Source organism: Bos mutus, chromosome 7 (genome assembly GCF_027580195.1).
Source record: "Bos mutus isolate GX-2022 chromosome 7, NWIPB_WYAK_1.1, whole genome shotgun sequence".
NCBI lineage: Eukaryota > Metazoa > Chordata > Mammalia > Artiodactyla > Bovidae > Bos > Bos mutus.
Window position 1 is genome coordinate 37,536,293 of NC_091623.1, and position 19,320 is coordinate 37,555,612.

At 41.3% G+C, this 19,320-nt stretch overlaps 1 non-coding gene across 1 annotated transcript; it reads left to right on the plus strand.

Annotated features, from left to right (window-relative positions):
- Window positions 1–10,688: 10,688 nt before the first annotated feature.
- On the plus strand, window positions 10,689–10,760 carry TRNAC-ACA (transfer RNA cysteine (anticodon ACA)). Its single transcript has one exon. It is a non-coding gene; the product is annotated as a tRNA-Cys (tRNA).
- Window positions 10,761–19,320: the final 8,560 nt, after the last annotated feature.

Below are 19,320 nucleotides of genomic sequence, written 5' to 3' on the forward strand. Positions count from 1 at the left end.
AGTCAAGATTTTTATGTGAATTTTCCCAAATTTTAAGTTTTTTGAAGCAATGACAACTAAGTCAACTGAAAGAGAGAAAAAAAAAAAAGTCACTTGGTGAATTTATAAAGTTCAGGCTAAAATCTCATTTGTGACCAAATCAGGTCCAAATACTCAGAGTTTTCACCCCTAGTCTTGGCAGCACTCAGAATTTTTTTAAAAATCTGATTTTAATTCAAGCACAAGATCCATTACTACTTAAACTAAGGTTTTGATCCTGAGAAACTTCCAAAAGTTGAATCTGGAGTTCTGGTAGCCACGTCTGCCCTGACATCTCCTGTCAGAACCAGACTCTGTGAAAACCTGAATGAAGCGAATTCTCAGGTCGCCTCCCATTCATTTTAAGCACTGGAGGGTGGACTCCATGATATCCAAGATAAATACCCATAACCAGCCTCCCTCTACTCATGTCTTCAGCCATCCAGAAGTTCTTTAAGGCAGAGAACAAATCATAAGGAAAGATGAAAGACAGTTGGGTTGTGCTGACAATGAAAATCAGAAATGGCAGTGATGCCCCATAAGCATTTGAAACCTGGAGAAACAGAAGGATTAGTTTAGGAGCAATGAGAGCAGCGACACGGTGGGAATGCAAGCCCTTGAACAGCCACATAGCGTTGATGGAATTTCAGTGCTTTCATGGGCCACCAACCAACTGAAACTTCCTCCTCCTCTGGATGCCGCACCATTTAGGACCATTTCTAAACCACAGTCCGCTTTTGTTTCCTACCCTAGCCTGTTTTTCTGCCTCAGGTTCCCCGACACTGATACACACACACTCTCACCCCAACCACATTCTGAGTTCAAGGACTGAGCAGTCCACGTTCCAAAAGCCGACAGAAGTCTTCTATGCCGGTTTCAGCTCTGCTCTGAAGATGCTGACCAGGGGGAAAAGTAAAATTCTTCATCCAAAATCTCCTTGCTTCTGGGAGGGCCGTAGACGGCCAGCTGCCTTGTGCCAGCCCCTTTATGATTTGTCTTTGACAGATCAGTATCAAACCAAATAGCTATAGGCCAACCAATTAAAAACAAAAACACAAGAACAGAGACCAAGATTCATGCCTGCCGGTGAAAACTTCAGCAGGCCTGTGGGTAATGTGAGGATGACAAGCTGGCAGCCCACAGTCTTTTTGAAGTGAAGAGCAAACAGGCTGAGGGTTTTTATAATACGGACTTTGTCCAGTAATTCAGCCAGGAGCTTTACCAACACAGCTGCGTCCAGAAGCTAAAACACACGGGACTGAAGGCATGCAACTTAGAGCAAACAGGATTCGCAGCCAGGCCCAGCCTTCCCAGCAGCTGAAGGGGAGACACGCTCTGCCACTAAAAACAAAGCAGGGGCTAGATGTTGAATGTCTACCAGCCAGACCAAAGTAAACGATGATGGACAATTACAAACTGTAAAATGAACAGCTTCAAGAACTGATAATCAGTGTGGGAAGTAATCGCTACAGAAAAACTCTTTTGGGGTGGAGCGGAAGGGTCAGGAGGGACATCTGGGAAAGAGGAATGTCAGATATGAAAATAATGCTTAAGGGGAAAAAAAAAAGAGAAGATGCCACAGTTATTTCCTTGTGAAATGGGGAGCTTCCTCTACCCTTCTTCTCAGGCTTCCCAGGTGGCAGCAGTGGGAAAGAACCTGCCTGCCAGCACAGGAGGCATAAGAGATGCAGGTTCGATCCCTGGATTGGGAAGATCCCCTGGAGGAGGGCACGGCAACCCACTCCAGTATTCTTGCCTGGAGAATCCCACAGACAGAGGAACCTGGTGGGCTACAGTCCATGGAGTCACACAGAGTCAGACACAACTGAAGCGATTTAGCACAGCACTACTCTCACTCAGAAGATATATATATATCTCTCAAGTTCAGCAAAGATAAATGGACTCCCATAGTAGAGGAATATACAGTTCTCAAGTCCGCATTCAAAACAAAGGTTACTGTCTCCATTCTTTTTACTGCTCCTCACAACTTTTTTTATCCCCACAACCTCTTTTCAAGGGCCCACATCCCCTAATGGCATATCAGCCTTCAGCCCAGTTGAATTTGAGCCTTCAGTGGAACAACAGACTAAAGAGTCCCTATCCTTTCTGTTGAATAGAAATTGCTCCTGTCATAACAGGAGATCATAACTATCACAAATCAATCAATAAATTCCCAAATATTATGCTGTCATTGCCCAGAGGCCAAATACTAGGCTAAGAAAATGGGCTGAAGAAAATGCTTGAATTTCTCCTGCAAAATGGCTCACGGATCTCTCTCATCAAAAGGAGAAGCTCATACGCTTTCAACAGGTGGCCCTGAAAAGCTTTCAACCTACTGGGCAACTCAGTGGAGTGTGCTAAAGAGAAGGTAGATTAGGAGGGTGTAAAGGGCTATTTCAGCCAGAAGGGCACTCTTCTGGGGGTGTAATTTCTGTTCATACATCTATCTATACGATAGATTCTCCATTACAGTAATTATTATGAATTATAGATAAGCACTCTGTGTGTAATGCTCTGCTCTCCATTTCCTACAAATCAAATTACCCAGGGTTATATTGGATTGTGGACATATTTAGAAAATCCTTTTATGGTTGTTTGTTAAGCTTCCTTCTGCCAAGAGGCTCCAATCTTTCCTTTGACCAGATGCACCTAAAGAGCTGGCAGAGAAGGGCTGGTGTGGGGTCGGGTGGACAGGGCCACCTCGTCACCACCCAGGCCAGCATGAGGGCTCATAATCCATCTTGCAAGGGAACAGCTGACCCTTAAATCTGGGCACATGGTGTGTGCCCAAGGGTTACTCATCAAATGTCTTCAGGGGTTATTTTCACAAGGAGGCCGCCAGAAAAAATAGCTTCTACTGAAAGGGGTTTCAAAACTGGACTCCCCAGACAATGACAGCTCTTTTCCTCAGGTGCTCGACAAGGGATCAGATGAGCCATACCTGCCATTGTGGGTGGCGGAGTGGAAGGTACCCACAAATTGGGTTATATCTGCACATGATTCTTGCTATGAAAAGTTAACCCCCGAGTATTTAAACCCCTCAGTTAACTTATCAAAGCTGATTCTGGGTAACTTCTCAGCCTTTTAGATCATAATGATGTGTTGTATATATGTGTGAAGGTCAGAAGTCTGCCAGTAACCTGTAAAATCTTTAGAGTTTTAAGGAGTTTCAAGGTCTGGAGCTACAGAGTAGGAAAAACCCTAAGCTAAAGTACCCACTATTTCCTGCCCAGCTCCAGATATAAGATGCTCTCATCAAAATTTATATCCCTTCCCCCAGGACTATTTTATAGGTGACGGCTGATTGTCACTTGGAATAAATCTTGCCCTGGTGTTAATGACTGGCTGAGATATCCTATAATGAAAATAGCTAACATTTATTCAGGGCCTACGGTGTGTTGGGGTCTGGACTTCACGCTGTATATGTGTTGTTTCACTTAATCTTCTCAACAACCTAGTGAAGTTAGTATTCAGTCAGTTCAGTTCAGTCGTTCAATCGTGTCCAGCTCTGTGCAACCCCATGGACTGCAGCACGCCAGGCTTCCCTGTCCATCATCAACTCCCGGAGCTTACTCAAAATCATGTCCATTGAGTCAGTTATGGATACAACCATCTCATCCTGTCTCCCCTTCTCCTCCTGCCTTCAATCTTTCCCAGCATCAGAGTCTTTTCCAATGAGTCAGTTCTTCCCATCAGGTGGCCAAAGTATTGGAGTTTCAGCTTCAGCATCAGTCCTTCCAATGAACACCCAGGACTGATCTCCTTTAGGATGGACTGGTTGGATCTCCTTGCAGCCCAAGGGACTCTCAAGAGTCTTCTCCAAGACCACAGTTCAAAAGCATCAATTGTTCCGCACTCAGCTTTCTTTAGAGTTCAACACTCACATCTATAACATGACCACTGGAAAAACCATAGCCTTGGCTAGATGGGCCTTTGTTGACAAAGTAACGTGTCTACTTTTTAATATGCTCTCTAGGTTGGTCGTAGCTTTTCTTCCGAGGAGTAGGCATATTTTAATTTCATGGCTGCAGTCACCATCTGCTGTGATTTTGGAGGTAAGTAGTAGTAGTAGTACCTGTCATTCCCATGAGATAGGGAACTAAATCCCACTTTCTTAAATTTGCTCCTAAGAAGTGAGCTCAAATCCAGACCGGTGGCTCTAGAACCAGAATACTTCATCTTCTTTGTAACAGGTTACACTCCATAGTGATAAACTGGGCATCATCTACATAATTGTGTAAGTATTGTTATCTTGGGCCATTAATTCTGGTATCTTCCCTGTCCCTCATCTGTAAACCTAAGGAATTTAATTACCTCAGTGTTTTTCAAGATTGGTCAAGCTCCCTTTGGCCTGATTCGGCAGAAGTGGAAGATGAAGCTAGGAGGATAGCAGGGTTCTCTATTCCTTCACCCAGTTTCAACCTCAATACTTCTGCCTTTTTTTGTGTGTGGTTTTTTTTTTTTTTAATTTTATTTTATTTTTAAACTTTACATAATTGTATTAGTTTTGCCAAATATCAAAATGAATCCGCCACAGGTATATATGTGTTCTCCATCCTGAACACTCCTCCCTCCCCCCTCCCCATACCATCCCTCTGGGTCGTCCCAGTGCACTAGCCCCAAGCATCCAGTATCGTGCATCGAACCTGGACTGGCAACTCGTTTCTTACATGATATTTTACATGTTTCAATGTCATTCTCCCAAATCTTCCCACCCTCTCCCTTTGCAACAGAGTCCATAAGACTGTTCTATACATCAGTGTCTCTTTTGCTGTCTCATACACAGAGTTATTGTTACCATCTTTCTAAATTCCATATATATGCGTTAGTATACTGTATTGGTGTTTTTCTTTCTGGCTGACTTCACTCTGTATAATAGGCTCCAGTTTCATCCACCTCATTAGAACTGATTCAAATGTATTCTTTTCAATGGCTGAGTAATACTCCATTGTGTATATGTACCACAGCTTTCTTATCCATTCATCTGCTGATGGACATCTACGTTGCTTCCATGTCCTGGCTATTGTAAAGAGTGCTGCAATGAACATTGGGGTACACGTGTCTCTTTCAATTCTGGTTTCCTCAGTGTGTATGCCCAGCAGTGGGATTGCTGGATCATAAGGCAGTTCTATTTCCAGTTTTTTAAGGAATCTCCACACTGTTTTCTCCATAGTGGCTGTACTAGTTTGCATTCCCACCAACAGTGTAAGAGGGTTCCCTTTTCTCCACACCCTCTCCAGCATTTATTATTTGTAGACTTTTGGATCGCAGCCATTCTGACTGGTGTGAAATGATACCTCATAGTGGTTTTGATTTGCATTTCTCTGATAATGAGTGATGTTGAGCATCTTTTCATGTGTTTGTTAGCCATCTGTATGTCTTCTTTGGAGAAATGTCTATTTAGTTCTTTGGCCCATTTTTTGATTGGGTCATTTATTTTTCTGGAGTTGAGCTGTAGGAGTTGCTTATATATTTTTGAGATTAGTTGTTTGTCCATTGCTTCATTTGCTATTATTTTCTCCCATTCTGAAGGCGGCCTTTTCACCTTGCTAATAGTTTCCTTTGATGTGCAGAAGCTTTTAAGGTTAATTAGGTCCCATTTGTTTATTTTTGCTTTTATTTCCAATATTCTGGGAGGTGGGTCATAGAGGATCCTGCTGTGATGTATGTCAGAGAGTGTTTTGCCTATGTTCTCCTCTAGGAGTTTTATAGTTTCTGGTCTTACGTTTAGATCTTTAATCCACTTTGAGTTTATTTTTGTGTATGGTGTTAGAAAGTGTTCTAGTTTCATTCTTTTACAAGTGGTTGACCAGATTTCCCAGCACCACTGGTTAAAGAGATTGTCTTTAATCCATTGTATATTCTTGCCTCCTTTGTCAAAGATAAGGTGTCCGTATGTGCATGGATTTATCTCTGGGCTTTCTATTTTGTTCCATTGATCTATATTTCTGTCTTTGTGCCAGTACCATACTGTCTTGATAACTGTGGCTTTGTAGTAGAGCCTGAAGTCAGGTAGGTTGATTCCTCCAGTTCCATTCTTCTTTCTCAAGATCGCTTTGGTTATTCGAGGTTTTTTGTATTTCCATACAAATTGTGAAATTATTTGTTCTAGCTCTGTGAAGAATACTGTTGGTAGCTTGATAGGGATTGCATTGAATCTATAAATTGCTTTGGGTAGTATACTCATTTTCACTATATTGATTCTTCCAATCCATGAACATGGTATATTTCTCCATCTATTAGTGTCCTCTTTGATTTCTTTCACCAGTGTTTTATAGTTTTCTATATATAGGTCTTTAGTTTCTTTAGGTAGGTATATTCATAAGTATTTTATTCTTTTCATTGCAATGGTGAATGGAATTGTTTCCTTAATTTCTCTTTCTGTTTTCTCATTATTAGTGTATAGGAATGCAGGGATTTCTGTGTGTTGATTTTATATCCTGCAACTTTACTATAGTCATTGATTATTTCTAGTAATTTTCTGGTGGAGTCTTTAGGGTTTTCTATGTAGAGGATCATGTCATCTGCAAATAGTGAGAGTTTTACTTCTTCTTTTCCAATTTGGATTCCTTTTATTTCTTTTTCTGCTCTGATTGCTGTGGCCAAAACTTCCAAAACTATGTTGAATAGTAATGGTGAAAGTGGGCACCCTTGTCTTGTTCCTGACCTTTTTATATGCTATATTTAGGCATAAAATTTATTTTGCGAGAAGGTTCTGACTGTTTAAACCTTTTGAAACTCATGAGTCTAGAACAGAGATCATAAACTGCTCACCTGTGATCTAAATGCAGCCTGTAGATTTTTTTTTTTTTTTGGTCACTCCAAAGGCTCTTGTTTTCCTCTATCTTGATATATTCTTGCCACCTCTTCTTAATCTCTTCTTCTCTTAGGTATTTACCATTTCTGTCTTTTATTTTGTCCATCCTTACATGAAATGTTGCCTTGATGTCTCCAGTTTTCTTAAAGTGATTTCTAGTCTTTTCCATTTCATTGTTTTCGTCTGTTTCTTTGCATTGTCCACTTGCTATTCTCTGGAACTCTGCATTCACTTGGGTATATATTTCCTTTTCTCCCCTGCCTTCTGCTTCTCTTCTTTTCTCAGATCTTTGTAAAGCCTCCTTAGACAACCACTTTTCTTTCTTGTATTTCTTTTTCTTGGGAATGGTTTTGGTCACTGCCTCCTGTACAGTGTTGCAAATCTCTGTCCATAGTTTTTCAGGCACTCTGTCTATCACATCTAATCCCTTGAATCTATTCATCACTTCCACTGTATAATCACAAGGGATTTGATTTGGGTCATACCTGAATGGCCTAGAGGTTTTCCCTACTTAGTTTAATTTAAGCCTGAGTTTTACACTTAGGAGCTAATGATCTTAGCCACAGTCAGTTCCCAGTCTTGTTTTTGCTGACTGCATAAAACTTCTCCATCTTTAGCTATAAAGAATATCATCAGTATGATTTCAGTACTGACCATCTGGTGATGTCCATGTGTAGAACTGTCTCTTTTATTATTGGAAGAAGGTCTTTGCTATGACCAATGCATTCTCTTGACAAAACTCTGTTAGCCTTTGCCCTGCTTCATTCTGTACTCCAAGGCTAAACTTGTCTGTTACTCCAGGTATCTCTTGACTTCCTACTTTTGCATTCTAGTCCCAGTGATGAAAAGGACATCTTTTGTGGGTGTTAGTTCTAGAAGGTCTTATAGGTCTTCATAGAACTGTTCAACTTCAGCTTTTCAGCATCAGAGGTTGGGACATAGACTTGGATTACCATGATATTGAACGGTTTGCTTCAGAAATGAGCTGAGATCATTCTGTTATTTCTGAGATTGCACCCAAGTACTGTATTTTGGACTCTTTTGTTGACTATGAGGGCTACTCCATTTCTTCTAAGGGATTCTTGCCCACGGTAGTAGATACAATGGTCATCTGAATTAATACACACTTAAAACTTGGACTTTTTTTAAGCATAAAAATTGAGCCTCTCTTGAAAAATTAGGTGTTCAAGCGTGAGACAGACCTGCCCAAAGACCACACTGGATGGGATGGCATTTGCAGTGCCACACAGCTCCCACTCAGCCCCCTTAACTCACAATATCCTTAACCAAACCCTGTAAACATTTGTATTTACAAACCTAGTCTAGATAATCGCCAAGTCCTTCCTAGTCCTAAATATATTTCTAACTGAATTGTAAGCTTCTAAATGAAAATACTTTTTCTTATGCATACTCAGTATTTCTCACACTTCTTACACCATTTCCCTCATCCCCACCTCCATCTCCGTGTGCACACACACACACAGACATGTGTGCACACATGCACACTCACAATGTTCAGTATGTAATAGAGGTTCAATAATTGTTCTTTGTGTTGAAAAATGGCTTTCTGTAGCATACCACTCAGTCATATTTACATTTTCCTAAAGAATCGTGAGCCCCCAGGTTCTTAGCTCAAAGAAATGCATTTCTAATGGTGTATTTCATCATGCTGTATGTCAGGCAAGCCATCAAAGAAGTTCTGAGGTTGAAGGATTCTGTTTGTAAAGCAATTTGTTCCAATAATAAAGACGTACTCTGGTGCCTTAATTAATTGGAGCTTATTATAAGGGTATTCAACAACACAAAAGGGTTTTGTGAAACACCCTCAGAGTTGAGGATATTTGGGAATAAGAAAAATCCAACATGGCTGCAGTGGCCACTAACCTTACCAGCCCTTGAATAGGAAGACTTGGTCTCTGGCCTCTATGCTGGTGACTCAGCTCCTGCCCAGCTGCATCTACTGCTCTCCCTGGTATTAATTAGCCACCTCACCCTCTCCTCTTTGTCATTTCTTTTTCAGTTTCTGCTTGCTCATAAATTCTGTTTACTTTTGCCAGTGGTTTACTCATCTCTCTTGCTGCCACAAGGCCTCTTCTTGTGGTTCTTCTTAGCTTATACTCCCTCCCCAAGCCGACTACTTGATTCTCTCCCCAGATGCTCCAGTTCAAATTCCTAAACTCGAACATCTGACCCAACTCATCACCATTTTGCCTGTTCAGGCAGTTCTTCATGCCAAACCATCTCCTAGGATACTGGCCAGCCTGGGGACTTGTTGGGGATAGGACCACCCTGGCCCAATCAGATAGGTCTGTAGGAAGGGGCTGCATGCCCACCCAGGGCTGCTCCCACAGCCCACTTGTGGGTGAGGCTCATTCCCTTAAAAGGAAACTCTTGGTATAGCAGCAGTATAATGGACCTGTCCAGTAGGATCTTTAGGTTTCAGTTCGAATTACACTAGAAATCTTTGAGAGCGATTTCCCTCTGAAGCATAAATCAAAGCTCAGACTCTGTTTCTATAATGCTCTTATTTATGACTTTTGCAGGAGCCATCAGAGGATCTCTGTGGTCCTTGCATGCTCTTGGATGACAACTTACTCTAGCTCAGTAAGGCACGGTCTCTCAAAGCAGGGACTTCAGTTGTTCTGTAAGCATCTGAACCAACTCTTTTACACACTATCATCCAGGCTTAAATTCCAATGAATTATACTGACACCCCAAATTCTTTATCAAGTCCATTCCTATGGCTTCAAATAAAAATCTATATGTTAAGGAATCCTAGCAGTATAAATCCAGCCCAGATCTCTCTCCTGAACTCCATGTCTACTTAATCCATCTCCACCTAAATATCCTAGAGTTATTTTATGTTTCTTTAGTGCTGCTGAAATTCACCATGTCCAAGTTAATTTTGCCTGCCTTTTCCCCAGTTAACCTACTCTTCAACTATCCAATTGCCGAAATAATACATTAGGGTGTCACCCTTGATTTTCACCTCTCCCAAGCCCATATCCAATCAATAATTACCATTTCTGTTGAATGTCACATTCCAAATATCTCCTAACTGTGTCTTTGAAGCTCTACTTCCACTACCAGTGTGGACTAATTTTAATTTTCAGAGTCTGATACTCTCTTTCACCTCTAGTCTTTCACATAACAAAGCTGTTCCCTCTGACTAGAACACTATCCTCCGATCCACTGTTGTTTGCTATTGTTTAAATGTTAAGTAATGTTCCACTTTCCACTACTCTTTGTGACCCCATGGACTGTAGCCCACCAGATCCCCATGTCCATGAGATTTCCCAGGCAAGAATAATGTAGTGGGTTGCCATTTCCTTTCCAAGGGATCTTCCCAACCCAGGGATCAGACCTGGATCTCCTGCATTGGCAGGCAGATTCTTTACCACTAGGCCACCAGGGAAGTTCCATGAGACTAGGTACTAAGCTTCAGTTCCCTCATCTGTAAGATGGAGTGATGCTATCGATGTCTCTCGTGTTTCTGTGAAGTGTCTTATTCAGAAATTGCAAACCAAGTTCCTTGTGTTTCAGAAGTCTGCAGAGATAGCCCATGAACCCTTCCCTACCATGAGAAACTTATTTTCTCCCATAAGATTTTAAATCCCCTGAGAACACAGAATGTGCACAAAAATCCTTTTGTATCCTCAGTGTATCTTGAGTGGGGTGATACATTTAATACATCACCTACATTTCCAGAACATTCCTTCTAGTACTTAACCTCACACTTAGACACCGCTGTTCACAGTCCTCCTTAACATACTGATTCTTGAAAAATCATGATAAGCACTCCCTTGCTGTTTCCCCTTTCATTCTCTCTTACTCTTTTTGGCTTTGTAGGGCTTCCCTGGTGGCTTAGATGGTAAAGCATCTGCCTACAATGCGGGAGACCCAGGTTCAATCCCTGGGTAGGGAAGATCTCCTGGAGAAGGAAACAGCAACCCACTCCAGTATTCTTGCCTGGGAAATCCCATGGACAGAGAAGCCTCTTAGTCTACAGTCCACAGGGTTGCGAAGAGTTGGACATGACTGAGCAACTTCACTTTCACTTTCCTAGAAAAAAACCCAGACCTCTAAATAATCCATTAGCCCCATCCAAATCCTAAACTCTTTTTGTCTAACTAATTCCTATGCATCCTTCAAGTATCAAGTTGGAGTTACTTCCTCCTGGAAGCCCTCCCCTTAGCATGGATGCCACTAAACTGTTTGCTCACTGAGACAGAACCGTATCTGCCTCATCTAAGTCTGTGTTCCTAGCGCCCAGTATGGTAACGGACGCACAGCAGTGGCTTGATAAATATTTGTTAAAGGAATAAATGCTCTACTCTGCAAGACTTACATGCCTTTAACCTATTTTAATTGAAAATGCATCCAGAGAATAACTTGTGATTTTGATAAGTTTCAAAGGCATTTGGAAACAGCCAAAGACATGGACAATCTCTGACACAAAACAAAATGAGTAACATACAAATAAAAAAGATGTAAAAATCAAATGAAGATGCAAGTCACACAGAGTCATATAAATCACTAAGATAGGTAGAATACAAATTCGATACCTAACTGTGTTTCCCAGCCCATATTTCTAAGGATGGTAGGAAATTCTCAAACCCCTGAGAATTACAGAATACCTTTTTTTCTTTTTCATTGTTCATACACTAATTCATACTTCTGAAAGTCAGATATTCAGATAACAAATAACCAAGTGTTGGAAGGAAAGTTACAAATTATAGTCATATGTCACAGTCCAAGCAAATGGCAGCCAAATTTCCCTATATAAATTGCAGAACTCTCTTATGATTTCACAAGATGTATTGAAAAGAAAAACAGTAAAAAGGAAATTCATTTTTTACTCAGCTAATATAGTATATGGGTAAAGGGTTCATGTTTAAACTGTTACAGATGAGTGAGTTTTTTTCCAGAAATGCAATTTTAACAAAGCATAATACCACTGAGATATTAAAACTGAATTTAAAATTTTTAAAAATTAGGTTAACACCCTCAGAGCAAATCATGCTAGTATCATATGCTTTAAATAATGTCACATTTTAAATGAATTCCTTAGCTAGCAACACAAAAACAGATTCAAAAGAAGGCATGAGGAAAACAGAGTCAGCCAAAAAATTTTTAGCAGCAAAATGACTTTCAACTGATTACAATCTATAAGCTAACAACAAAAGTTTCTATGTGGGTGACCCTTTTATATTTTTTATGATTTTTTGACTGTGGTTATTGCTGTTAATTGTTAGTAAATCCAAAGTTACCACTTTGAAAGCAAGACAAAAGTGATCAAGCCATATTTTTCAAGTTAAACATGTATGATTCATTGCTAAGAACGAGTACAGTATTCAAGGCAAAAATATTTGGTTTAAAAGCACCAGTTAATTATTGCTAGTTCTCATTATTCTTCCAACATATTTACATAACAGAACCCAGAATAAAATACTGGTGAGGGACCACCTCAGAGATTTATGTGCAAAGCCAAAATCTGCAGCCTGGCGCTTCTCTGAAGATACAAGTGAACACCACAGTTTTGCGTTGGGCCTATTAAAGGGTCTTTAGTTGTCGGTGGGAGATGTTGAAGACTTTCACCTCTGAAGGTCAGATATAGCCCCTGGCCCTGACAGAGCATGAGAACCCCAATTCTCACCCACTATGAGAACAAATCTTCCAGGAGCTCCCACTTAAATGTCCCGGGTGTTCTGATCATTCAAAGATGTGGGTTTTGTCATTTGCATATGGTTTTGCCCTGATCTCAATTTTAAAAACATAAAATATATTTTGCCACCTTCTAATGTAGAATTTTGAAATGTTCCCAGGAGAAAAATAAAACTTGCTCTGGCAAAGCCACTTAGGGATTATTAGTTGGAATCTTTTGACTGTAGTCAGAAATAAGTGAGCATCCATTCGTAGCAATCCTTAAAACATTATCTCTGTTTGCCTTTTTATTATGCTTATAAGTGCTTTTGGAATCCATGTTAGTCTTTAAAAAAAAAAGAGAAAGATCTCAGATCTTTTTTACTATTTTTTCCCCCCCTAAGTCAAGGAAAGCAAAGTTCCAAAAGTAACATACTTTTGTAGAATACATGAGGGACATGAAAAAAAAATCAAGTATAAGTCCTTGTGAAATGTATTTGTGATCATTGGAATTAGACCTCTTCCTAGGGTCACAGTGACTATCAAAAGAGATGTGTGATATCTGTGTCTGTCAGGTGTCTCTTTAAAGCCTTCCATGGTTGACTTGTCCTTGTTCAGCTCAGAGTCATTTAAAAAATACTTTGAGAGCTAGCCGTGAGAATTACAAATCATTTTTCAAAGGTATGTACAGCTCTGCAAATTACAATGAGTTTACAGGTGCAGTCTTATTCTGTGTAACCTAGAGATGAAAGAGCTATCAAGGACACTGATGCTCATTGCTGCATCGATGAAACCCTCATGAATTCAAAAATCGTGGCAATCATCTCTTTAATGGAAATAGAGTCTATGAAGTTGTCAAGCAGATGGCTTCCGATTTCCTCCTAAACGAAGAGGCCTTGGGAAATAGCGTGAGAGCTCCCACAGCAGCCGGCGACAAGTGCAGAAACTGAGACAATCAGTGGTCCTCACTCCCTTGACGACTTGCTGGAATTTGGAGGGATGGGACGGGGTCGCCACTCTGCCGGTCGGTTTCTTGTACCTCGGTTCACGTCAGGTTCATGGCCACAGGAGAGAATAGCAGTCTCTTCTCTAATTTAAAGTCGAGGAAGCCTAAGTACAAAATAGTATAGTGACTTGTCTAAGATCACTACGCTAACAAATGCCATATCCAGATTCTCTCTCAAAACAGAACCAAGGGAATTACCTGGCCGTCCAGTGGTTAGGGCTCTGAGCTCCCACTGCAGGGGGCAGGGCTACAGTCTCTGGTCAGGAAACTATTTTACTGCATGCCGCACAGCCAGAATAAAAGGAAGAAGCACTTCCCGTAATGCTTCAGACACACACACATACATTCACACACACAAATCCACGCACGCAAGCACCCATCATAGAAAATCAACTCATTCTTCCCATCTCTACATACTTTTCAGCTCCTATTCTGATACTTTGTTCTTCCTTTTACAGTTCAAGGCTTTCCTAAGTATTGATGGCAGCATGGTTTTCTGTGTGTTCATGCGTGCATGTGTGTGTGTGTGTGTTGGCTCAGTTGTGTCTGACTCCTGCGATCCCATAGTCTGTAGCCCATCAGGCTCCTCTGTCCATAGAATTTTCCAGGCAAGAATCCTGCACTGGGTAGCCATGCCCTTCTCCAGGAGATCTTCCCAACCCAGGGATGGAACTCACATCTCCTGAGTGTCCTGCATTGGCAGGTGGATTCTTACCACTGCACCAGCTGGGAAACCGCACAATTCTCTCTGTAGGTATTCCCTGACACCAGCCCTGGCATTGGCTACTAGGCTTGTCTGTGCTTCCCATTCTCTCTGTCCCCTCTTCTCTCCACTTTCCCTTCCTTTGCAGGCACCACCATCCATCCTTCTGCCCCACGCTGATGCAGCTAAGCACGGTTAATGAGAACCCATGAACCCAGCTGACCCGGTCTCATAAATCCTATGTGGTCACTTGGCTTGCCCGCTGCAGAGCAACGTAACTGCTCCGCCCTGAGCACAGACAGCTCTCAGATCAGTATCTCAGGTCTTGACCCCTAATCCTGCTTCTAATGACGTGTTTTGTATTGTCTACAAAATAACTCTCCTTGGTGATCTGCCAAGATCCAAAACTATGACAAAGCTGAGCCCAGTGGCCTCTGTCTCAAACCCTTGCCCCATTTAAGCTTGTCTCCTGTGGTCAGGGGGCACCATTACCCACCTGGGCACCCTGAGTGTCACTGCGGGGTCCTCTTCAGCCTGTCTCCAAAATCCAGTCTTCCTAAACTTTGGGGTCCGTGTGTTCACACTGCCACCTCCTTGTTCCCACAGCTGCACTGCAACTCCCAGCTTCAGTCCTGAAAGCCAACAAAGAACACCGCTCTTTCTAGATTCCCCAGACCCCATCTTCTCCTCACACAGAGCGAGTGCTATGCCCCACACCGAAAACCTCAACGTTGATCAGGGATCCTTGATCTTCCGACCCCCTCCTGCTTCTCCAGCCTCCACTCTGGCACTCATTTTTTCCTTCCGTATCCCTCACTTAACATTCTCTTTTTACTTCTGACACTTTGAACATTCTATCACTTTTCCTGGAATGTTCTTTACTAGCCAATAGCTACTCAGAAGATTCTTCCAGCCTCCATTCTAATTAGATTTTCTTATCACACTCTATACTTTTCTTCCATTGCCCTTATCACAGTCTTTAATTATCTATTTCTGAGTAAATGGATCTTCCCAAATGCTTATTGAAGTAAAGGGAAGAGCATTCCCGAAATATCAGAGAAGAGAAAGATGGTGGCCCATTTGTGACACTGGAACAGATCCACTTTAACTGGACTTGATGCTAGGTGAAGGTTGAAGAGGCAGATGAGCTGATACTGTAGAGCAAATATCTAAGTTCCTGGTGAGAAGTTTGGCTATTAACCTACTAGTAATGGAAAGACAATGAATAGTTCTAAGCAGAGGAGTAGTATGATCAGACTTGTATCTGTAAATCACTCTAGATGAAAGGTAAAAAATGAACTGGAGGGGATAAGAGTGATGACTAGAGACAAATTTCGAGGTTCTTGCAGGTGATTTGAACTAGGAACTTGCTGTGAGGGTGGAGAAGATAGATAGTTAATAGAAGTACTTCTGCATTAAAATTGATACGCTTTATTAAGGCAGTTGGAGAAGGAAATGGCAACCCACTCCAGTATTTTTGCCTGGAGCATGCCATGGACAGAGGAGTCTGGTGGGCTGCAGTCCTTGGGGCCGCAAAGAGCTGGACACCACTGAGCGTGCGCACATCGAGGCAGTATGGACCAGTAGGGGTGGACGGGGGGTGAATACTGATGAGTTTTGCTTTAAATGGGTTGCATTAGGAATCTTCCAGAGAAGACAAGTAAATATACAGGTAGGCAACTGGATGTACTTGTGTGCATATGCAAACGTGAAAATATTCAACAAAAAAGAAACGTTTGAAGTTGTGATGTAGCCTAGAGATGTAGAATCGATACAAATGAGAAATGAGAAGACAGGATTGCCTAGGACATTCCCATTGCCTGTGTTGCCCCAAAACAATCTTTCTGCCAAGCCTTATTCTTTCAAAACATTTAAAACCTTACTCAAAACTCACATTTTCCATGAAGCCTTCCCAGATTCACATTGCCTTTATTCTATCATTCTAATAACACTCATTACCCTTGCAAAAGTTATCGTTGGCTGCATATATGTTTATGAGACTCGCTTCATGCCAATATTATGTTGCAAGCTCCCAGAGGACAGGCGTCTTATTTCTTGTTTCGTTAATTATATCGCTCATCCAATTGATATCTTTGACAAGCCAACTCTATACCTGCAAGTAATATATACCTATGTAGATTTTATAGATTTTGACTCTCCTCTTGTCCCAGTTTCAGTCATTTATGTAAATATTTTTGTTTTGGCCGTTATTATGTGTGTAACTGAAGAAGATGTAATCCTATGATTTAGTCAAAATAGAGGGTTGGAGTTATAGCTAGCCAACACATTGACCAGAAGAACATTAAGGCAAAAATTCTATCAGAACATAAAGCCGGCCAGTGTCTTCCATTACCATTTCCAATTCCCTTCCATTGTGTGGTTAGGTGCTTTATAGCCCCATCTCTGATCCTACATAACGTGGCCTACAGAGACAGCTCCCATCCGCTTAGCCTTCCCTAAGAACTGACAGCAGTCAAAAAGCATTCCTGACAAAGTGATGTCGAGCACCCACATCAGCTGGTCCCCGCAGCCCGCTGATGGCTTGTCAGAGAGAGGGCTCTGAGACTGCAGATGGCATTCCATCAGGTCAGTCTCACTGAAGCCACTGAGTTCATTTTCTCAGATTTTGCCTGAACTGTGTCAGTGATGATAGCGAAAGGAAAGATGGCTACCTCTAAAAATTTTCAATCAGATTTTTATATCACCTGACATCAAGTCAATTAGCGATCCTTTCTTTGTGACTGGCACATAGCAGGTTTTCAAAAAACACTGCCTGAATGATTTAAAGAGTGAAATTAACATGAACTGAATACATAAATAGGCAATGCATTATGTGTTTGGGCCTTTTTTTTTTTTTAACAATACCAGGATATTTTTTTCATCAGTATGCTAAAGATGAAACCAAAATTCAAAGAAGTTGGTTAATCTGCTCAAAGTTAGATGGCTTGTCAGTAACAGAGTGAGACTCTGAACACAAATCAAAATTTTTTCTCCGGGTAAGAGCCTCCATGTTGGCAAGTTGAGGTTACTGCTCCAACCATTAGCAAAGCATACTGATTAGACAATGTCAGTGGCTGGAAATGTAGAAGGCTCTCACATGCCTGCCTTTGAGCTCTTCAGCCTGGATCAGGGCAGACTCAACATCATGTGAGGCTCTCTAACAGCCCACATTAAACTACTGGCACAACTTCTCCAAGCTCCACCCCCTTCACAGAACAGATGATGTTCTGAACAAATATATAAAGCTAAGCAGTTGAATAAAACGGTATAATGAGCCCAGATGACTGAATCAGATTCAGGTTCCTCTGTTTCAGGTGAGTCACATCCTACAAGTTCAGAGTCCACCTTATATGCGAACACAGCAACTAGTTTTATCTCCTAGGCTGGCTTTAATTCAAGAGAAAGGTCCTAAAACTTTTCTTCTATTGGAAATTCTGTAAGTGCTTTATGCTTAGGGATTCTTACAAAACAAAATATCTCCTATTAGATTGTGTCTAGCCAGTTAAAAAGAATGGCTATCACTTCTGATTAGTTATAAAAGGAACACAGCATTCCCATCACCTAGTTTATGGTGTCTTAGTTAAGAATACAGAATAAATAGGCCCACAGCCAAGCGCCTCCCTCTGTTGCCTACTAGTTCTGTGGGTTTGCAAGTTACTTAATCTTCATTTCTCACTTGTACAATTAGTAAAAATACTAACCTTACATTCTTGTAAGTATTAAATACTGATAATTATTGTTTCATTACAATTTATAGCTAACTACATTTAAAATTCCCCTTATGCACAGTGAAAAGTGAAACCCATTTCATAATGATTTGTAGTGCATTTAAGGGGAAAAATCTGTAAAAGTATGAATCACTGATATAGAAAAATTTAAAAATGCAAACATCCATTCATCTCAGCAAATAAATTGTGAATTGTGTGTATGTGGGGTGATAACAAGTATTACAATACAGCGGTATGTATTCTAAATTAGTAACGTCAGAATTTTACAGAGATAACACTTCACAACGGTTTTAATGATACGAACATTCTTATACTAAAAGATTGCTTAACACTTCAAAATGCTAGTCTTCCAGAATGCAGAAAACTCTGAAGTCTTTAAACTAGACACTTCGCTGCTATATTCATTTCCTGGGGCTGCTGTAACAAACCACCACAAACTGTATGGCCTAAAACAGCTGAAATGTGTTTTCTTACAGTTCTGCGGGCCAATCCGGAATCAGGTGCAGCAGGTCCACACCCTCTCTTGACACCTTGGGAGGCAATCCTCCCTTGACTTTTTCAGCTTCTGGTGGCTTTCAGCAATCTTTGCGGATGTATCGTTTCAATCTCCGCCTCTGTTTTCACATAGACTTATCTCTGTGCCTGTGTTTTCTCTTCTGTCTCTTATAAAGACATTTGTCTTTGGATTTGGGGCCTACCTCAGTAGCCCAGGATGGTCTCATCTCTCAACTCTTAACCTGATTACATTGCAAAGACCCTTTTCACAGATTCTGGGAATTAGGACATGGACCACCTCTTTAGGGCCACCATTCAACCCACTCTTGTTGTTCAGTTGCTAAGTCATGTCCTGCTCTTTGCAGCCCCACAGACTGCAGCACGCCAGGCTTCCCTGTCCTTCAGTATCTCTCAGAGTTTGCTCAAACTCATGTCTATTGAGTCAGTGATACCATCCAACCGTCTCATCCTCTGTCATCCCCTTCTCCTCCTGCCCTCAATCTTTCCCAGCATCAGGGTCTTTTTCGGTGAGTTGGCTTTTCGCGTCAGGAGGACAAAGTACTGGATCTTCAGCTTCAGCATCAATCCTTCCAATGAATATTTAGCATTGACCTCCTTTAGGATGGACTGGTTTGATCTCTTTGCACTTCAAGAGTTTCCCAAGATGCTTCTCCAGCCCCACAATTAGAAAGCATCAATTCTTTGGTGCTCAGGCTTCCTCCTGGTCCAACATTCACATCCAAACATGACTACTGGAAAAATCATAGCCTTGACTACACAGATTTTTTTTTTAGCAAAGTGACATCTCTGCTTTTTAATACACTGTCTAGGTTTGTCTTAACTTTTCTTCCAAGGAGTAAGCGTTTTTTAATTTCATAGTTGCAGTCACTGTCTGCAACCTACTTTAACC